At 34.8% G+C, this 16,491-nt stretch overlaps 1 pseudogene; it reads left to right on the top strand.

Annotated features, from left to right (window-relative positions):
- The window catches only part of LOC114619252, a 68,944-nt pseudogene extending 55,026 nt beyond the window's left edge, over positions 1-13,918 (top strand).
- Positions 13,919-16,491: the final 2,573 nt, after the last annotated feature.

Raw genomic sequence — 16,491 nt, forward strand, 5'->3', positions numbered from 1 at the left:
TCTCTCTCTCTCTCTCTCTCTCTCTCTCTCTCTCTCTCTCTCTCTCTCTCTCTCTCTGTGTGTGTGTGTGTGTGTGTCTGTCTCTCTCTCTGTCTCTCTCTGTCTCTCTCTGTCTCTCTCTGTCTCTCTCTCTCTCTCACACACACACACACACACACACACACACACCCCTACCTAAGGAGATACTGCCTTTAAGATCTATAACTTTAACCTCTCATCTCATATTTATTAGAACTTAACCAAATGACCTTAAACCTCACATTTCTTCCTAGGCTTGTTTGTTTACAACTTTCTATTGCACAGTTTGCTAAGCCTTTAGTGACTACTCCGTCCCTCAAAACAAAATTTAAATACATTTTAAAACCCTGCTCTTAATATCCGTGAGTACATAACAATATAAAATTGTTTCCCAACATTATTCCTTTTGTCTGAATCCATCAAGATCATTTTTATTCAGGTACACAGATTCATCTTCTATCTCTCCTGCAGATTCATGGTAACAAGTTGAAGTCCTTCTACTTGTTAATGCAATAAAGGGCATTTTGTGTCATTACAATATTCCCCAATTCTCCCATCCTCTTGTTAGCCATGAAATAACTTCACATTAAGCAGCTAGTGTTTATATATCTATATACATCTCCATCTAAGGCAGAGTTTTCTACTTTACCTCTATATAACTAATCAAAATTATCATTATGTTTCTTAAAAACTCAACTCAAACTCACACTTTAACCCCTAAAATCATTTTATTTTCTCATATCTCAAGAAATGTATTCCCCATTCAGTTCTTTAGTCAGAAATAAGAAACCTTTGTCATCCTTGTTTCCCATTTAGTGGACATTTAGTTTATTTTAAATTTAATTTTAGTTTTCTAAATCTCTATGCATTTCTAAATAGTCACTGCTATCATTTCTGTAAAAGATTTTACTTCTCTCATCTTTGCATGTTTTTCTAAAATGTTTCTCATGAGCATAGAGGTTAGGCATTACTTTGATACTGTATGTTTAAAGAAACTTTCTCAAATGTGACATTTTTCATTTCTTCTTTGTTACAAATATCTTCCTGATTTTATACTATGATGAAAATAGAGTAAAACAATCCTACCACCAAAAAAAAAAAAAGCATCTATAAAAACTGAGGCCTGACTCCATATTCAGTACTGTTTATCATTGCCTTTACTTTACTTGTTTGTGTGTGGAGGGAGGGCAGAGGGGAGAATGTAGACTGCAAATCCTATTTCTGTTTTTCTTTCCCAGTAGTGTGCTGGTGGTGCTTAGGCACCACCTTCCTCCATCCCACCCCACCCTACTTTGTGAGAGGAAAACCACTGTGGACTCCCTATTCGAGACTTTTCTCTGCCTCCCATCCGTAGTGTTACAGTGGTGCCCAGGCTCCCCAGGTGGAGAAGCAGAACAATGTGACATTGTTGAAGTATGACAACGTACTGAAAGCTTCATATATTGTGTGGTGCATGTGTGTGTGTGTGTGTGTGTGTGTGTATGAAACTTCTAGTGGTTTTCACACTAGCCCTCAAACAGCCTTTAAAGTTTGCTTTATCTTTTCATATTACTTCTGTCTTCCTCCTCTCTCCTCTCATTCCCGACTTGATAATTTGTTCTACACCTTATCTGTTAATCATCCATAAGTATTTATTCTATTTCTCTTTCCTAATGAGATCTAACTCTACCATCAAGTTCCACACTCTATACCAACTTTTGTAGTTCTATAAATTTTGGTTTTACAAAGTTGTATAAATCTTGGTTATCATTGCTGTGAGAACTAATACCTACAGATAAGCAAATATGTACCCATTTTCCCATTTTCTGTGTTTTGCTATCTTACTCAGGATTCTTTATCTTGTTTTATCCATTTGACTTAAAATTCCATGTTTTTTTAATCTATTGAATAAATGTACAATGTTTCTTTATCCATTCATCATGAACAAACAAGTATCCTCTCAGAGAGCTGCTTCATCAAAGATCACTATGCCCAAAGCCTTCCACTAAGGAGTCAGGCATAAGAGAGACATCTAGGCTGTTTTCTATGTCTAGCTCTTATGAATAAAGGAGCAATGAATTTGGATGAACAAGTGTCTTTGTGGTAGGATGAAGCATATTTTTTTATAAGCAAAAAATGATATAAATAGATCTTGAGGTAGATAGATTCTAATAATCCTATGGAAGAATCACATTGATTTATGCAATCACTATGTAATTTTGTACTCCTAGTAGCAATGTTTGAGTGCTTCTCATACTCTACGGACAGGATGAGCTATCACGTGTTTACTTTACCTTGGCCTTTCTGAAGGATATGAGATAAAATCTTAAAGTAGTTTAGACTTGCATTTCCCTGATGGCTACGAATGTTAAAAATTGCTTTAAGTTCTTCTCAGTCTTTTGTATCTCCTCAACAGAGAAAATTTTTTATTTATATCTGCACCCTATATTTAATTTTTTGGAAAGTGTATTCTTTGTCTGTGACCTTCTTCTAATTCTTCTACTTCTGTATTCTACTACTTTGAAATTAAGTCTTTTCATAGTGTCCCAGATTTTCTGGATGCTTTGTACAAGGATTTTTTTTTTTTTTTTTTTTTTTAGATTTTTAACATCTTATTTGACCAATATTCCTTCTAGAGGGTCTCCAATGGTTAAAGTACTCTCTTTCATCTTTGACATCCTGTTGATAAAATTTGCTTCTCATGCTCCTGTTGGATCTTATTTATTTCCTTCCACTGTGCTTTCATTGATTTCTTTAAGGGAATCATTTGTTTCATTTGTATAGACATCTATTGTATTCATAATGGGTATTTCAAGATCTTTTCCTTGTGCTTCATCTATATTGGAATAGGTTTTTAGGAATATCCTCATAGGTAGCATCTGCTTTCTACAACTGGTGTACAGTGAATTCTGTGAGCTTTTAAAAATTACTGTTACTGCTATTCTGTTATTCTTCCAGGTCTCTACTAGGAAAACACAAGTAAAATGTGCAAAATTCTTGGTCTGTCCAGGGTTCTGATGACATACAGACTGAGAAGCACAGGGTACAGAATCATACCACCTTTGTGCATCAATGATAATAAATATTAAATGTTGATAACTACTTTGGTAATAATACCTGAGGAAAAACAATAGCAAGAGGTTAGAGTTTTATGAAGATCAAAGAGAATATTTTTTGGAGAAATTTAAGATTTAAATTACACTTAAATTTATTCCTGATTCTCTTAATTGAGCTATTTCTTTTTAATAGAATATTTATAACATTTCATGCAAATTTACCAACTCTATATATGTAGATAACATTCTTTTGTTTCTAAATATTTTTATATTTTATATAGTAATGTATAATGAAACTTTAACCATATTTTTCTGAAAATTCTCCCCCCATGCACTGTTTCAAACAAAATAATCCCACTATTTTTAAAAATAAGAGGTTGCATTTTTATTTGTTTTCAGTGAGAACATTTAGAAAAATTTAACTAAATTATTTTCTCAATTCAGATATAAAATTAATGAAAATATTTTATTATGTTCTTAATGGATATTAACTGAATATAATTCTAAAACAATTTCAGCAGATAAGTTGTATCCCTACAGCAACAGTATGAAGTACAGGCTTGTTAGCGACTTGTTCTATTGATTTTTATCTCTTCAGAACCATAGAAATATCAAAAAAAAAATTAAGTCAGTGATCTTGCATAATTTCTTGTTGACATTAACTATTACCTATGAGACTTGGATATACCAAATGCTAAGCATTTGGATATACCAGATGCTATCTATGTTACTTTGGCAAATTATTTTCACGACAAAAATAACATTTCTAAGTTTATGAGTAAGCTTTTAGATTAGACATTCTCAATTTCATCGGTTTAACTCTACTATTTGTAGACAAAGTTCTATAACATTTCTTTCTTTCATTTAAAAACTTTTGCTATAGTTTTGTGTGGTTTTTGTTTTGTTTTGTTTTGTTTGTTTTGTTTTCTATTACAATGATTTTTCTTAATATACAAATGCTACAATTGGCGTCTTTGATATATCCCTTTATTTATATATAAGAAGTTATGATGTGACAATTTGATAATGTAAAAACCATTCTGAAATCAAATGAGTGTGTCAGTTATTAACACCTACCATTTCTTTATGATGAGAAAAATTACTTCTTTCTTTCTAGATTTTTGCTATATATATATAGTAAATTTCTATTAACTATAGATTCATGCTCATATGTTCTAAGACATTAGCAGTTATTCCTAATGGACTTGGTCTTCGATTCTCTTTCACATATTTCTCTCTATCCTCTCCCCACATCTTTCTTATCTCTAGTAGTAATTTTTCCTTTCCTACTACTAGGAATTATTTTGAGCTTTCGTAAGAATGAGCTTTTCACACTTACTGGCTTCATATTTACATTCAGATCACATATTATATTCACATCACAACAAAAGTATTTACAATTTTTGTCTGTCAAAATACCAAAATCAGAAGTAATCAATATATAGTTGAGATTATGTCAATAGCTTTTACCAAAATGATCAGTGCTAACTGTAACAGTCTAAATGTACATAATAGTATCTGAAATTGATAGACAATTTTTAATTAGATAAAAGCTTATTAAAGGAATTTTAGTGTAATTAAACCGTATCCTAAACTACATGACCTGTTTTTTCTATGTATAAGCAGCACTAATATTCTTAGAAAGTGGGAGTCACAAATGTGCTCTTCTTAGATTGAACTCTAGGTAATTCTCTTGTTTTTGGAGTTTCATGTATTTGCAGAAACAATTTTATAAACCATTTTATATTTACCTACAAGATATGTTAAAATCCATGTTTGCAAATGCAAAATAAAATATCAAATATCTTATATAAATGAAAATTGCCAACATATGTTTTTGTAAAAGTTGTTAAATAGAAAGAAAAATCAGAAACTATAGACTAATTGGACTTCCTGTTTCTCTTCACATAACATCATATCATCAAGGAACGCTATAGACTACATTTAAATTCTGTTTGATTTATTTCTATTCTCATGTTTTACTCAATCTTGAAATGCATGGCTATCTTTACAAATGACTATTAATCATCTTTGAAATGTCCTCATTTGTAATTCTTTCATTTTAATCTCTAATTCATTTTTTGATATTTGTATTCATTCTTCTCTCATAGATTACATTCATAAAATATTTTCCTTTTATTTCTCCCTTCCCTGTCCTTTCACCCCTACACCAGCTCTCCTTGATCCACTTCTCCTCCATTTCCCTGTAGAATATGTCAAGCCTCCTAGGGATATAAATCAAATGTGGGATATTAAATAGCAATAAGACTAGATACTTCTATAACATTAAATGTTCATTTATCCCAGTGCAAGTTTGCTACCTATTGAAGACCTCCGCAGAGGGGAGACCCTCACTCAAGTCTCAGAAAGTCGCGACCACCCAGTAATCTGCTCGAGACACCATGTACTGGAGCAATTGCGAGGTTGTTTATTAGGGCCTGACAACTAGCTGCCGGTCAATTCGTATGCCCACGCAGGAGCTGAATTGACCCCGACAGCCAGTTTGAAAGGGGTTTTCAAGGGGAAAAACCACAAACCAAGGAATGAGGAGGGGGTGAGGGGGTTGCTAGGGTGGTATAACACAAAAATAGTGGAACATTCCAAAGGAACCCAACCTACATGAGTCAGGATCAGGTGAAAACTCTCTGTACACTCATCCTTCTCAAGAATGTAGTCCTGCCCTGTCACTTTGGCCTTGCCCTGTCACTGTGGTTCTCAGCTTGGTTCCACCTGGCTAAATTGCATTCTAGCCAGTTCCTGTAATTAGTCTGTCCACATACTTAACTTGCTTCATGCCTCCATGTCTTTGTAAAGAAAGCCTAAAGAATATTTTATGTCTAAAAAGGATTCTATATACCCAGTATCTATAATTTTCACTCTACACTATCACAATGTCTTATGTTTCTAAAAGAATGAAAGTACATACATAGCCTTTATATTTGAATATGCCTTAAACAGCACAATAGCTGTTAATAACCTACATGTTGTTAATCCAAGTTATTACTTATTAATTCTATGTTCGATCTTGTCTGTTCTTCTGTATTAGTGTACAGGAAGCACAGAAACATAGCTTGCAAACCTATACAATTGACAAAGATAGATGACTTCCTAGACAGTCCTCAATATTCCTTGTAACACCAGAGAATTTGTCTTCAGCCTTCTGGCCCAGAGCTACCTGAGAGACCTTAAGTGAAGCAGGAATAAGAAGGATTAGCTTATCGTGTCTTAGTAGAGCTTAGTAGTTGGTTATGTTGTATCTCTTTCCCCTTTTTTGGACAGTAGCTATTTTATCTGTAGATGAAATTGGGGCATTTCTTACCTGGAGGCTAGCTTGCCAAAATCGAAGCAACAATACTTGGACATAATGATGCTCAATATCTTCTTTGATGTAGAATGGTTTTATTGTCAGGAGCAAACATGACTCATAGTCAAAAGATCTTCTAATAACAAATTAACATTAATTGCCACATTCTTTTGATCCCTGATACTTTTGAAGACTATTATCAATATATACAGAATACTGAATTTTCAAACATTAATCATTCTTGGCTATTTGATATTTGCATAATCTTCAAATTATTATTATTGTTATAATTAGCTAAATTAGAATCTAATACGATCATGAGTTTCACTATCTGGCTCTTAAATTGCATTGCTTAATCATCCTAAACAGTTTGTAATAGCAACTATTAAAAGTACTGGTCTGACCCTTGTATGAATCTCATAGTCACAATGCTTACCTAAGAGTAACAATATTAATTTTAAATTTTACATCAGTATATAAGATTCGTGTCAATGAAAACTTTAATCCTGTATGAATATATAAATTCTGAACCAATGTACAAAAATATAATTTCAATTCTGCATCAAAATGAAAAGATTTGTACCAATGTAAGCTTATGGCTACAAAATGTTTTGTTAAAGAGTAAATTTAGTAATCTATTTCCATACATCTAACTTCTTATAATCTTATTCTATCCCCCTTTTTCTTTTCCTATCCCTTCCCTTTACCTAAGAAGGAAAGGAGAAGAAGAAAGGAAAGAGAGAAATCCCTGAGTCTAAGATCTCTATTTAGTTTCCTCCATGTCCAAAATTATGACCATTTCCAAATTATCCCTTAAAATGGCAACCTATCTATAATTTGTAAAATAACAAGAATATATCCAAACCCAAGAAATCAGGATGACAGCTCTACAGCTTCTTCCTGCTGAAGGTGGGTGAGTTATGGAAAAAAAATTAATGGGTGGGGAGGGTTTAGAAAATTTGAATTAGACTCATGTGCCCTCCCCCAGCCTTGAGCAGGCAGGAAAGACCCTGTTAACCACAACAGACTTTGCTGCAATAGGATCTAGGTGGAGTCATCCACTCTGGCTAAAGTTGCAACTTCTTACAGGAATTTAGAAGAATAGACAACCCACTGAGCTAGCCTTGTAACACAATCCAGCTGAAATAAAGGATGGGTTTGGTGGGGCCTCCCCTATATATACAAGTGCTGAATATTAAACTTTGAGCCTTTATCAGAAAACTTTGTGTTGCCTACATGTTTTTCTCACCACTCCATCTCTTTTTAATTTCTAGCCTGCCTTTCAGGTTAACTCAGTTCATTCATGGCTGCTGGGTTGCTACAGGTGGTGCCTGAACAGGGACCTGAAAACGGGGGACCCACTGAGAAATGTTGTCTTGTTAGAGCTCTACAGAAAACAGAATTGTATTCCATGCCTGGTAAACAATGAATAGTATTGATGCTAGCACTTGTTATCTTTTGGAGGTTGTGTTTCATGTATGTTTAAGCAGATATAGCTAGGCTGAGTAGGTGTTGACCTGATGCTGACTAGGGGGTGACAGTGAAATTTCAAATGGAGGAATCATAGGCCTTTGTCTGCAGCCTAAGAGCTGCCTCAGGCGAGACAAGCAGGGTTAGGAGAAATTGGGGAACTAAAGAAAACAGGTATCTGTGGAGTACCTATCAGCAGCTGCAACTCCTAAAGAAGGAGCTGAAAAGTTAGACCATGAATATGAGAGAGAGAAACAGTTTCAGAAAAGCAGTTGTTCCCTCTCCAGGATGTGTCAGCAAAAGAGAAGGAAAAAACTATTTCGGAGTTCTCCTGGGAACAGGAGGAAATTGGGAGACCTCCTGTTTCCTCTCTAGCTCCTACTGGAGAAATCTTTAGTTCTGTCTATTGTCTGTCTTTGGCATGCCAATATGTCCAGTATGTCAATTGTCTGGTTTTTTGTTGCTGTTTGAATGATGGTTGTTCTGTGTTTCATGTTCTAAAGAAAAAAAATGGTCAAAACTTTATCCACCACTTGGTTTAATTTAATTTATTTAAAAGGCAGTCTCAATTTGCACAAGAGAAGCTAATAAGTTACACTGCTCTGTGGCTGGAAGAAAGGCACAGCAAGCAAAGACCTGCCAGGAGCTTATTATTTGCATAAGCTGCTCTTAAAGGGGCCAGCAGCTTTCTGGCTTCTATGGAAAAAGAACTGATGGCTGTTTTTTTTTTTTCCTACAAAAATATCTCTCTGTGTTTATTTGATTCAGGTGCTTCTCTCTTGAAATTACAGCAAAAGAACCCAAGAAAATTTTGTTTGGTCTAAATATATAAGACATTTGTACCCACTTTATTTTGTTTCTGACTGGTTTTAAAAATATAAACATGCTCTGCATATCTTGGTTATAGATTATTGGCTTAAAAATTACTGAATATGATTAAAAATTTGTAACTTTGGTAACAGAAAGTTGGCTTAGAGCTGGTAACTCAGGGTTGGAGTCACTCAGTAACTAGACTTATAAAAGACAGAATTTAAAACAATATCTCTTCAATAAGATATTAAAAGCTACACTGTCATACACTTCATATATAAGAATTGGTAGTCAAACTTTGTAACATGAAAATAATGCTCTTGGTATTGATTTTAAAGAGAATAGATTGTTTAAAACTGAATTTTGCTTTCCAAAGTTGTGTTTACTCTGGTGTTGCAAGGGAAACTTAGAGGTATGGTTGAATTGCCAGTGTTTCATTGGCTGCAGTTTGCAGTTCAATCTCACACTCAGGATTTTTGACTCACTCATGTTAATAGTTGAGAGTATCGAGCAAATGAAGATGATTGCAAGAGTAATAAAAGAGTTAAAAACAGCTATGGCACAGTTATAGGCCTACTCCTTTTACATAAGCTTTATCAGACGTTTTAAATGTGGTGGTTAGAGTCATTTTAAAAATGATTGTCCCAGGAACAAGCAAAGGATTTTAGACCCAGATTACAAACATTTACTTTTGAGTCAATGCAAGACTCAAAGTGAGTTCAGCTAAGACCTCATCTAAAGCTTTCTGCAAGAGAGCTTAAAACTCTGATGTTCTTAAGGGGAATGCAAATTCTAATTCCCCTGGACAGTTAAATGATGAGAGAAAAATAGCTTTGCAGAAAGTAGAGGAAGCTATTAGCCAACAACAGATATATTATACAGATTAATCAATTGTTGGCTGTCCACAGCAGTTCTTTGGCAAAAGGGACCATTAATGTGGATTCATCCTTCTTCATCTGCACATAAAGTTTAAACATCCAATTATGAAACTGCTGCTGTGTTAAGTACAGAATTGTAGGATAGAATCTTGAAAATATTTTGGATGAAATGTCTACTTCTTATTTCAATCAGCAATTAAATTGGTTATTGAAGAATACTGATATTTGGCCTATTGTGTGGCAAAGTTTTAGGCAAATTTGATAATCATTATCCAAAAAACAAGTTGTTAAAATTTTCATCTATGCATGTTTTTGTATTTCCTGTAAATTTACACATGTAGTCCATAGAAAATGTGTTTACTGCATTTACAGATAGCACATCTAATATGAAGGCAGTATGTGTAATTGGATCACATGTTCATTTTCTTGAATTTCTTCCTACTTTAACACCGGTAATTGAATTACATGCTGTAGCCTCTGTTTTTAAAATGTTGAAAAATCAAGCTTTTAACTTGTATACTGATAGCCAATATATAGCTCATGGTTTACAATTGCTTGAAATTGTTCTGTTTTTATTTATTAACAATTCTCAAATTTTACAGTTTATACAAATATAGCTTAATTTAAAAAAACATGTACTATTCCTAACTTTATAGGACATTTAAGAGCTCATACTGGATTGCCTGGACCCCTTAGTGAGGGCAATCTCACAGCACATTTGTATACCAGGCAGATTATAGGCCTTACATAAACAATTGACCATACAATATTACTTTTTTTAATCATCAAAATAGTGATATCTTGAAACAATAATTCAGTATTTCTAAAGACCGTGCAAGTCAAATTGCAAGGGACTTTCTTTTATTATCCATTAATTTTGGACCATTATAGGTTCCCTTATTCATATCTCCTTATTATGATTAGGGAAATTTTCTTCTATGATATTGTTAAAAATGTTTTCTGGGAGTTAGAACTAGGATTTTGCTCCTTCCTCTAATATTATTTTGGGGCTAGGTATTTTCATAGTATCCCAGATTCTTGCATGTTTTGTGTCAATTTTTTTAAGGTTAAAACTTTCTATGAGATGTAAGTTTATACAACAAGATTATGTTATTTTTATATTTATTATTTATTTATTCATTCATTCATTCATTCATTCATTCATTCATTCACTTTATATCCCTTTAACTGCCCACCTCCTGATCATCCCCTTATAAAGTTCTTCTCCTTGTCCCCCTTTCCCTTCCGTATTAAGAAGTTGAGGGCATCTGGCTATCCCCATACCCTGGAATATCATGTCTATGCCAGGCTAGATGCCTCCTTTCCCACTGAGGCCAGTCATGCAGCCCAGCTAGAAGAGGTAACAGCTTTTGGAATTGCCCCCATTCCAGTTGTTCTAGACCTACATGAAGTCTAAGCTGCACATCTGTTACATAAGTGCAAGGAGCCATAGGTCTAGTCTAATATGTTCTTTGCTTGGTGGTTCAGCCTGTGAAAACCTCAAGGTTTCAAGTTGGTTTACACTATTGATCTTCCTGTGTAATTCACATCCCCCTTTGTCCTGCAATCCTTCCTCCTATTCTTCCATAAGAGTCCACAACTTCCATCCAATGTTTGGCTGTTGGTACTTGTACCTATCGGAGTCAGATGCTAATTTGTGACTTTCGGGGAACAGCCATGTTAGACTCCTGTTATGTCAAGCACGACAGAATATCATTTATAGTGTCAGGGACTGGTGCTTGCCCATTGGACTGGTTTCAAGTTGGGCTGGTTATTGATTGGCCATTCCCTCAGTCTCTGCTTGATACCCAGTCTTTGTTTCTTATATAGAGAAGATAAACTTGCGGTTGAAAGTTTTGTGGGAAGATTTGTTTCCCTATTGCTCCATTGGGGTCCTGCCTGGCTACAAAACAGGACATAGCCACTTCAGGTTCCATATCCTCAATGTTGTGAGTCACAGCTAAGGATACTCATATAGATTCTTTGATACCTCTCTTATGTCAGATCTCCCTCTCATCCAAGAGATGCCTCCAACCTTCCCACCCTTGTCAGTTGCAAATTATCATACATTCTCATTGTCATCTGGGCATCTCATCAGTACTTCTACACACCTTATCCCGAAACTTCCATTTCCCTCATCATCTCCTCTTCCACCCAATTCCCTCCATCCACCTTTGTCGTATGACAATTTTTCCCCTTTTAAGTAAGATTCATGAATTTTTGGTTGTAATTATCTTCTTGTTTAACTTCTTTGGTCCTGTGAAGTGCAACATGGGTATGGTGTATTTATGGCTAATATCCACTTATAAGTTTGTTATTTGGGGACTGGCTTACCTCATTCAGGATGATAGTCTCAAGTTTCATCCATTTGCCTGCGAAATTCATTTTGTCTTTGTTTTTAATAGCTAAGTAATATTCAATTTTGTAGATGCACCATATATTTCTACCCATTCCTCAATTGCTGGACATCTAAGTTGTTTCCAGTTTCTGGATATTATAAATAAAGATGCAGATACAGAAAATGTGGTTCATTTACACAATGGAATACTACTCACCTAGTTAGAATGAGGATATCTTGAGTTTTTGCAGACAAATGGATGAAACTAGAAAATATCATCCTGAGTGAGGTAACTCAGACCCAAAAGGATATATATTGTATGTACTCACTAATAAGTGAATATTAGCAAAAGAGTACAGAATTTCCAGGATAAGATCCACAGAACTCAAGAAGGCTAACAAGCTGAAGGGCCCCGGTGAGGATGCCTCAATTCCACTTGGGAGGGAAAAGAAAGCAATCATAGGACGGAGGAAGGGACATGGGTGAAAAAGGTTGAATTGCGAAAATGCTGGAAGAAGCTGAGGAGGACTGTGACCCCCATAGGAAGACTAGCAGTCTCAACTAACCTGGAACCCCCAGGATCTCTCAGACACTGAGCCACCAACCAGGTATCATACGCCAACTGATATGAGGCCCCAAATACATATACAGCAGAGGACTGCCAGGTCTAGACTCCATCAGAGAAGATCCAACTAATCTTCGAGAGACTTGGGGCCCAAGGGAGTAGGAATATTTGGTAAGGTGGTGTAGCAGGATAATTTCCTGCTACTACTACATTATTTGTAATAACCTCAGTAACTGGAGAGGAGCTAGTTTGGGAGTAGCAAAGAGAGAGAAGAAAAGAAGGAAGAGGAGCTAGTAACAGGAAAGAGAGAAAGGTAGCAGCCATGGATAACTACAGATGGATCAAGAGCAGTCCTGGGTAACAATTCATATCTAAGGTTAGGTATTGGATAACAACTCTAATTGTGTGGGCATCTTGTTAATTGAGCATTTCCAAATATATAAATATTGGGTAATCTTTAGAATTAAGAGTCTCATTTCTACCAGGTACTGCTGACATAGCAGGATGATCTGGGCTCAGCCAAGCATTGTGGACAGCATGGTGGATTGGCACAGCCAGCCAACATGCTGGCACCATGTGAGTGCCAGGGTTGGTGCTTCTGGCTGGCTGGAGCCATGGTCTGAGCCAAGCAGCAGCAGGAGTATGGTGCCACTCTTGGCTTCTGACCACTTCTAGCGGGAGCATAGTGGTTGCTCAGAAAAGAGCAGGAACGTGTACTGCTTTGCAAATATTACCTGCAAAAAGGTAGGGGTGTGGTAAGGACATCCTCTTGGAGATAGGGGGTGGGAAGAAGAGCTGTGGGATATAGAATAGTCTGAGGGTAGACCTGGAGGGGGATAAAGTTTGAACTGTACAAAAATGGTTAAAGAATAAAATAAGAAAATAATAAAAATAATAATAAAGATGCCATGAATTGTTTTATGTGGCCATTTTCTACCAGCTATGCTATTCTACCATACTTATCAACACTGTCATTGCCAAACTGGGCTTGCCACCTTCTTGAGAGGTGTGTTACTGATGATTCCTTTTCCATTTTTGGTTAAACATTTGCCCTTCTGCCAAAGCAATGTCATCTCCCATACATATTGTGACCACCTTTCTGTGGCAAAGTTATCCTGTGCCAACATCAAAATCGATGTCATCTATGCTTTCATGGTTGTGCTCCTGATTGGAGTGTTTGACATTTGTTGTATATCTGTGTTCTACACTATGATCCTCCTGGCAGTGGTCAGCCGGTCCTCCACATATGCTCAGCAGAAGGCCTTCATCACCTGCACAGCGTACATATCTGCCATCATCATCACTTACGTTTCAGCCTTCTTCACCTTCTTTACTCATTGTTTTGGAAGTCACACCATCCCTCCTTCTCTTCACATCATTGTGGCTAATCTTTATCTTCTTCTTCGTCCAACTCTAAATTCCATTGTTTATGGAATGAAGACCAAACAGATTAGAGACAGCATCATTAAATTCTTTCATGATAAAAAAGGTTCAAGGTGACCCAAGAAAAATTTCTTCACCTTTTGAAAGTAAGCAGAGGACTTATGAATAAAACTATAACAAGGAGGAAAAAAAATTTTTGTAATTTCTATGTGGATTGTATTGAATCTGTAGATTGCTTTTGGTAAGATTGCAATTTTTAATATGTTAATCCTACCTATCCATGAGTATGGATGATCTTTCCCACTTATGATAGTTTATTAATTTCTTACATAATGGACATTATGTTTCTTTCATACAGATTTTCACTTGCTTGCATTGAATTATACCATGATATTTTATATTATTCATGACTATTGTAAAGGGTATTATTTCTCTAATTACTTATTTGGCCATTTACAAATTTTATAAAGGAGGACTGTTGATTTTTTTGAGTTGATTTTGTGTCCAGTCACATTGCTGAAGATGTTTGTCAGTTGTACAAGTTGTTTGGTAGAACTTTTTGGGCCACTTATATATATTACCATATCATCTACAAATAGCAGTACTTTGAGTCCTTGGTTTTTGATCTATATCCTCTTGATCTCTTTCAGTTGTCCTATTCCTCTTGCTCTAATGTTAAGACTATATTGAATAGATAGGGAGAAAGTGAGCAGCCTTGTCTATGATTTTAGTGGAATTGCTTTAAGTTTTTTTTTCTCCATTTAGCTTGATGTTGGCTATTGGCTTATTCGATGTTGCATTGATTATGTTTAGGTATGTGCCCTGATTTCTGTAAGAATTTTAACATAAAGGGTTGCTTTTCAAAGGATTTTTCAGCATCTGATGAGATAATCATGTGGTTGTTTTTCTTTCAGTTTGTTTATATGGTGGTTTATGTTAATGAGGGTGACAGTGTCTTCATAGAATGATTTTGCCAGTGTTTTGTTTGTTTTTTTTTGTTTTGTTTTGTTTTTTTCTTTTTCTGTTTCTATTTTGTGGAATACTATTGTGTTAGCTCTTCTTTTAAAGTCTAGTAGAATTCCATACTAAAACCATCTGGTCCTGAACTGTTTTTATTTTGCAGAGTTTTAATGACTGTTTCTTTTTCTTTATGGGTTCTAGAGCTATTTAAAGCATTTAGCTGACTTTGATTTAACTTTGGTAAGGGTAGTCTGACTAGAAAACTATCCATTTAATTATAGTTTTCAAATATTTTTGGAGTAAAGATTTTTGAAGGAAGAACTCATTTTTCTCTATTTTTTTATTTCTTCTGTGTCTGTTTTTATATCTCCCTTTTCTGATTTTGTTTATTTTGATACTATCTTTCTTTTTGGTAGTTTGTGTAAGGGTTTGTTTTTCTTGTTGATTTTCTTTAACAACCAGGTCTTGGTTTTCTTGATTCTTTTATTGTTTCCTTTGTTTATAATTGATTTGAGACCTGATTTAAATTATTACCTGCCCTTGACTCCTCTCTGGTTTGCTAACTTCTTTTTTTCTCTAGAGTTTTCGGGTATACTTTTAAATTGCTGTTATGAGAATTTTGTAATTTCTTTATGAAGAAATTACACTTAATGCTATAAATTTTCCTCTCAGCAGTACTTTCATTATATCCCATAAGTTTGGGTATGTCGTGCCTTCTTTTTCTAAAATTCTAAAAATACTTTAATTTCTTCTTTATTTCTCCCCTGATCATATATCATTGAGTAGAAAGTTGTTCATTTTCCATGAGTATACAGTCTTGCTAGTGTTTGTGTTTTTGTTGAAGTCCATGTTTAATCCATGATGGTCTGATAATTTTCAAGGTGTTATTTCAATTATCTTGTATTTGTTGATACTTGATTTGTGACTAAGTATATGGTCAATTTAGGAGAAGGATTTATGAGGTGTTGAGAATAAGATATATTCTTTTGTGTTTTTGCCAGATATTTTATAGATATCTGTTAGGATCATTTGTTTCACAATATCTCTTAGTTTCATTTTTACTGTGTTTAATTTTTTTCTGGATGGCTTGCCAGTTGATATGAGTATGCTGATGAAACCTCCCATAATTAATGTGTTCAGTTCAATGTGTGATTTAAGATTTAACAATATTTTATTTGTAGATGTGGGTACTGGTGCATTTTGTGCATAGATGAATTAGAATATCATCTAGGTAGATTTGTTCCTTTGATGCAGATGAAGTGTCTTTTTCTCTCTCTTGATTAATATTGATTGAAAGTCTTTTTTTATATATATATATAAATGGCTACTCGAGCTTGCTCCTTGGGTCTGTTTGCTTAGAAAATGTTTTTGCAGCCTTTCACTTTATGGTAATATCTATTTTTATTGTTGAGATATGTTTCTTATATGCAACAGAATGATGGATCCTATTATCGAATCTATCCTGTTAGCCTGTGTCATTTTATTAGGTACTTGAGTCTTTTGATATTGAGAAATATTAATGGCCAGTGATATTTTAATTCCAGTTATTTTGATGTTGGTGGTATTTATGTGTGTGTATGTGTGCTTTCCTTGTTTTGGTGATACAAAGGATATGTGTTTTGGATTACATATTTCCTGTGGTTTTGTGGATGGAGTTTTCCTTCTTGTATGTAGGGCTGTACTTGTAGATAGATATTATTAGAATTTGGATTTGTTTTGAATTATCTTGT

Source organism: Grammomys surdaster, unplaced genomic scaffold, assembly GCF_004785775.1.
Source record: "Grammomys surdaster isolate TR1022 unplaced genomic scaffold, NIH_TR_1.0 149, whole genome shotgun sequence".
Taxonomy (NCBI): domain Eukaryota; kingdom Metazoa; phylum Chordata; class Mammalia; order Rodentia; family Muridae; genus Grammomys; species Grammomys surdaster.